Source organism: Cyanistes caeruleus, chromosome 9, assembly GCF_971803275.1.
Source record: "Cyanistes caeruleus chromosome 9, bCyaCae1.hap1.1, whole genome shotgun sequence".
In the NCBI taxonomy this organism is placed as follows: Eukaryota; Metazoa; Chordata; class Aves; order Passeriformes; family Paridae; genus Cyanistes; species Cyanistes caeruleus.
Window position 1 is genome coordinate 41,166 of NC_141709.1, and position 6,411 is coordinate 47,576.

A 6,411-nucleotide genomic window follows, 5' to 3' on the forward strand; every position below is an offset into this window, starting at 1 on the left:
TATATTAAATAAATATAAATAATATATATTAAATATAAATCTGTATATATTGGCATTACTTATATATCTTTACTTTTCTGTTTGCACATATGTCGATATCTTTATATATTTAATATACATTTCTATGTTTTTATTTTTGTAGTATTTATTTAAAAGCCCCGAAGCTAACCTAATAAAAACCAAACAGTCCCTTTATATTAATCGGTATTTAAAAATATTTTAATATATAATTTTTATCATATTTATATACCTTGTTGATATACATAACACACAACATATCCTAAAAGATATCATATTACCATCTATACGTACAGAAAACATATTATAGATTATAAATCAATATGTATGTATATATTTCTGTTACTTATTTTTACGCCTACATATATATATACGTCTATATATATATATATTTCTCTATACCTTTATATATTCATTCTTTCAATATTTTATTTATTTGTATTTTTCTTATTTATTTAAAAGCCCTGCCTCTAACTAAATAAAAACCAAGCAGCCCCTTTATCTTCAATATTTTTTAATATCTATTTTGATCATCTTTATACTTACAGGTATATACTCGGTTGATAACCTGCCCCCGCCCCACCCACCGCTCTCACTGTTCCGGCACACAGACCAGCCGCCTCCTCGGGCTGCTTTGGTCCCAGGGCCGGGGAGCGACCGTTCGGTCCCTATGCCATTGGAGTTTCCGCCATTTCCCCGGGCCGTGGGGGAGAGAACGGAGCGAGAGGAGTGGCAGCAACGTACGGGTTGTCGCGAGTGCCATAAGCCCCAGAACATGGCCGCGGCAAGGACCCCGGCAGAGAGAGGCGTCTTCACCGCTGCCTCTCGGCGCCCGACCGGCTCGCGCCTGGCCCAGGCACTGCCAAGCACACAGCCCGTGTCCGCACGGCCGGAAAAGCCACGGAAAATTGTGCCGGAGCAGCGTCGGCGCCGGGGTGTTTGTCAGGCAGTCGAAAGCATGCACCCACTGCCCGGGGTCCTTCCATTTTCCCGCCTTTTTGGCCGCCATCTTTGGAAGGTCAAGACAGCCATGACCGGGCAGCCATCTTGTGTGTGTCATGACATCACTTCCGCCCTTCCTCGCCACCATCTTTGTTGTGGCTGAAGCCACTTCTGGCTGAGCGGCCATCTTTGTTATGGCACAATTAAGGGCCCCGCTGCTCTCAGCACGTCTGTCTAACTTACTTGCCTGAACGAAAAACCTGCCGACGCAGACCGACTCCGAACACTCCGCCCAATTTTCCGCCGCCTTTCCCGGGGCGAGAATGATGGCAGCGGGGCTCAGCGGCTCCGTAGCTGGGTGGCGGCCCCGCCTGCGGCGGCAGGCATTGGAGTCAACGCCTCTGCTGGGGTCCTCCCGGCCGGCTCCTGCGGGGGGGGGTCCCGACGCGGCTCCGCTTGGTTCGGCTCTTTCCAGCCCGCTTCGGCTCGGCTCGGGCCCGCACGCTTCGGCTGGGCTCGGCCCCGCCCAGCCCCACCTGGCTAGGAGAACAGCTGCAGTACCGCTCTGTGCCCACAAGGCGGCAGCACTGCCGCACAGCTCAGCCCGGGGTGGGCGGGGGGGCGCCCCTGCACGTGCAGAGAAGCGAGGCAAGAAACCACGTGTGCAACCCCCTTCCAAAAACTCCTCTCCAAGGAACTCCCCAAAAAACCCCCCCATCGAAACTTAGCAAGCCCTGCCGCTAACCAAATAAAAAACAAAATACCCCTTCATTTAATTGTATTTAATATTTATTTCTATCATATTGATCTATATTTATACACATAGATATAATGCATAATCAATATAAAAATATATTAACGTCTATCCATATATGTTTCATAATGAATATTAATCTACTTGTCTAGTTTTAGATTACTTGTATTTATTTGTTTTTATTTCAATTTATATATATATAGCTCCCTATATTTATAACTTTATTATAGATGTGTATATTTTCATTTCTATATTAATCATTTAAAAGCCCTGCATCTCAGCCTCTAACCAAATAAAAAACAATTAAACCCTTGTTTTAAATGTTTTTAATGCCTATTTCTATAATATTGATCTTCTATATTTATACACACAGATATAATGCATAACAGATATTAAAGTACATTACCATCTATCTGTATAGCTTTCATACTGATTATTAATTTACTTGTCCAGATTTGGATTACTGGTATTTATTTCTTTTTTATGGCTCTATCTATCTATCTATCTATCTATCGATCTATCTATCTATCTATCTATCTATCTCCCTATATTCATTTCTTTATTATAGATGTGTATATTTTCATTTCTATATTATTCATTTAAATGCCGTGCCTGTAACCAAATAAAAACCAGTAATTCCCTTGATTGAAAGATTTATAATATCTATTTCTATAATATTGATTTTCTTTATTTATACACACAGAGATATAATGCACAACAGATATTAAAATACATTACCATCTATCCGTATATTTTCATATTGAATATTAACCAGCTTGTCTAGATATAGATAATTTGTATTTATTTCTTTTTTATGGCTATATATCTCTCTCTCTATCTATCTATCTATCTCCCTATCTATCTCTTTCTCTATCTATATATCTCCCAATCTATCACCCTATATACATTTCTTTATTATAGATGTGTATATTTTCATTTCTATATTATTCATTTAAATGCCCTGCCTCTAAGCCTCTAACCAAATAAAAAACCAAAAGTCCCTTCATTTAACTCTTTTTAATATCTATTTCCATCATATTGATCTTCTTTATTTATACACATAGATATAATACATAACAGATATTAAAATATATTATATTAGCATCTATCCATATAGTTTTTATACTGATTATTAATCTACTTGTCTCGATTTGGATTACTTGTACTTATTTCTTTTTATCTCTTTCTCTATATATATAGATCTATTGAGCTTCCCTATATTTATTTATGTATACATTTATTTCTCTTTTTAATAATCTGCTTTTTGAAATTTGCATTTCTTTCTCTTGGAAACTCTCCCAATTCTTTCAGCTAACAGGTCAGAATGACAAAAATATAAATCCCTACTCAACCTCGAGTGCAGAACGCGCTCGTCTCTATGGACCTTAGGCACAGAAATTTCTCTCGGTGCATTTTAATACCTCAGGGATGCACACATGTGTTTTATACACTCCCATTTTACAGGGAAGTAAGAGGTGGAAAGACAAAACCCACTTTCTTAACCCTAAGCCGTTCCTGACATAACAAAACCCTAACGACGGAGTGCACAGAGAGGGGGTTCCTTTCCAAGGGGATTTGGAGAGGTCAATTCCTGTCCCTTGCCAATACCTACCGTAAAAACCAGAACAACTCCACAGGTTTTTGGATTCTGCACCCAGCCCTCCCAGGGAATTTCCTGGCAGCTCGGGGTCCCCTCTGGGCAAGGGTACCCAGCACCAGCCCTCCCCATTCCCCGCTCACCTTGCTACTCCAGCGCAGCGTGTCCCTCCCTCTGGCGGGGACCTCGGCGTGCCCCAAGGGACACGGGAGCCCCCCAGTCTCCATCCCATCCCCCTCAGCCTTTGCTCCTCACCCCCAAAGAAGGCAGAGAACAACTCCAACTGCCGGGGACAGCAGCACCTTGCTTTATTGGAAGCCTTTCTAGGTCCGGACTACAGGGCTGGGGTGATGGTGTTGCCTTCTGCATGCCTTTCCTTTGTGGACGCAAAGCCCTGAAGCAACCGGGATCCTCCTGAGAGGTCCACTCCATTCCAGCAGCAGTGGAATGGTGGTGGTTGTGTTTTTCTGGTTCACATTTGGTGCTTTGCATTTATTTTTAGGTAACTATGGTGGTTCATGTGTATTTCGGGTTCGATATGGTGGTCTGCAGATGCATTTTGGGTTGAATATGGTGATGTGCATTTATTTGTGGTTAAAAATGGTTATGCTCATGCATTTCTGGCCAAACGCGGTGCTGTACATTTGTGTGGTTTCCGGATGCTGTGCCACACGTGTTTTGGTGGGCCTGGGTGGTGTGGTTTATTTGGAGGGCTGTGTGGGTTGGTTAGTGGATGGTACAGCAGTGTGCATGTGCTGATGCGGTGTGGTGGATTTACATGTCTGCCGTGATGTATGTACTATTTATTGGAAATATTGGCAATATGATTTTGGTGAACATGGAGGGGTGTTGCTGTCATAGGTGACCTTGCAGTAGGGGGTGAAGAAGCATACATAACATATAAGCATATATAACATCTATACATATCTTATTCATATTGAATATTAATCTACATGTCTAAGTTTATATTACGTATATTGCTTTTTTATATCGATCTCTTAATGTATTTATTATAGATTCGTACATTTTAATTTCTATATTATTTATTTAAAAGCTCTACCTCTAACCAAATAAACACCAAACAGCCCCTTTACCTGAAATGGTAATCAAATATTTTTTCAATGTCTATTTTTATCAAATTTATATTTATATACTACATTGATATATGTATAATGCACAATATTTTTCCTGGTTTAGGGTAAATTTGGGAGAAAAGTTTTGAAGGGGGTTTTTAATAAAGAAAATTTAAGAGTTTTTTTTATTTTGTTTAATTTGTTTGGGAAAAGATTTCTTTGGGGGAAAATTGAAAAAAAATGTTTATTTAATGAGTAAAGTATTTATAATTATAAACAAATGACTAATAAATAATAAAATTAGTTGATGTTTGAAGAGATGGTCAATTTAGAAAGTTCTTGTTGGTAGGTGTAGTTTTGTTTCTTTAGTCATATATCAGTTTGTTTGGTGTTGCAAAGTGTTGAGGCCCAGACCCCCGAGGGCTGGATGTGTGAGTTTTTGGTGTTTGCGTTTTTCATTTAGAGTACATTTGAATACAGTTAAAAGAAAGAAAAAATATATATAGTTTGGAGAATTTTTTTCTTTTAGTTTGTTAAAAATTAATTCAAAGTAAGGGAGACTTTTGTTTTGTTGTAGGTAATATCGTTTGGAGAAAGATGTGGGTGAATGAGTGTTGTTTTTGAAAATAACTTGTGTGGGGTGTTTTGTTTCTTTTGGAAATTAGTTATATATATAGACAGATAAGAGTAGAGATATTGAGTAAAAAGTGAGGCTTATATGTATTTTTTATTTAACGCTTAGACTTTTTTTGAGGTACATATTTTTTGAGGTATATATTGTGTTACTTTTTCGTATTATTTATGATGTGTCATTTGGTTTTTGAGTTAAGACAATTTTATGGAGTTTTTTCTATTTAACCTGGAATTGATTTTAATTGCTTTTTTAAATACATTTTTTTATTTGTTACTGGGATTTTGGTTTTGTTAATGATATGTCAGGGTTTAGATTGGGTAGGGTTAGTTTGCTTGGTGGAGTTTGGGGTGTTAATGAATTAGGTGGCTTTTGCTAAATGTTTTTTAATATTTGAAAGACTTTTTTATTTATTGTTTTTAAGATGGTTTTTAATAGTTTTTTGGTTTAGTTTTTGTTTTGTACTTGGTGCATGGTAGGGGATATGGTATATTTACTGAATATTATGTTTTTTAGTTGAGGTGTTGATAAGGTTGTTTTTGAAATGAGTTTTATGGTTTGATTTAATTTTTTAGGGGCATTATGTTTTTAAAGGGCTTGTTTTTTAAGGTTAAGGATGATGTTTTGAGTAGCAGTGTGAGGTATAGGGTAGGTTTTTATTTATTTATTGATGTATTTTTATTATTGTGAGTATGTAGTGCTTATGTATGTTTGGGGTACAGTAATGTAGCTAATTTGTTAGGTTTCTTATATTTCTATTTGGATTATTGTTTCTTAGAGGGGGTTCATTTGTTTGATTGTAGTATGTTTTAAACTTATGGATAACGTGAAAAGTATTATTTATGGTTAAATTTATTTTTTGGTTTTATGTTTATTTGGAGATAGTATTTTTATTTTGATGATTCAAGGTATTATGAGATTATTGAGTTAAAACCAAATTGTTCCTGTATGGTTAATTACAGTTTATTTTCGATCTTTTTTTTTTGTAGTTGCATGTACCTGTTTATTTGGTGCTTTTTATTAGTTGTATTTTTGGGGATATGAATATTTATATGATGGATTTTTAAAGGTAGGTCGTTTTTGTAGTGATTTCTTATTTTTTAGTAGTTTAATTTTTTTATTGTTAATGAGGTCTTTATTTTTATACAGCATTGATTATTATTTATGAATTAGAAAGTAGCAATTTGGTTAGGTTGTTTTTAGTAATGCTGAGGGCTCATTGAATGGTTTTCAGTTTAGTAAGTTGTTGAGGTTTTTTTAAGCAGATTGGGTTGTGTTAGGTTTTATATAGCTTTTTGTGATTTGTTTTACTTTTATGATGTGGTATGAATTATTAGTAAAAAGAGTGTAGTGGGGTTTTTTTGCTCCTCCTCTAATAAACAGGGTATAATTACTA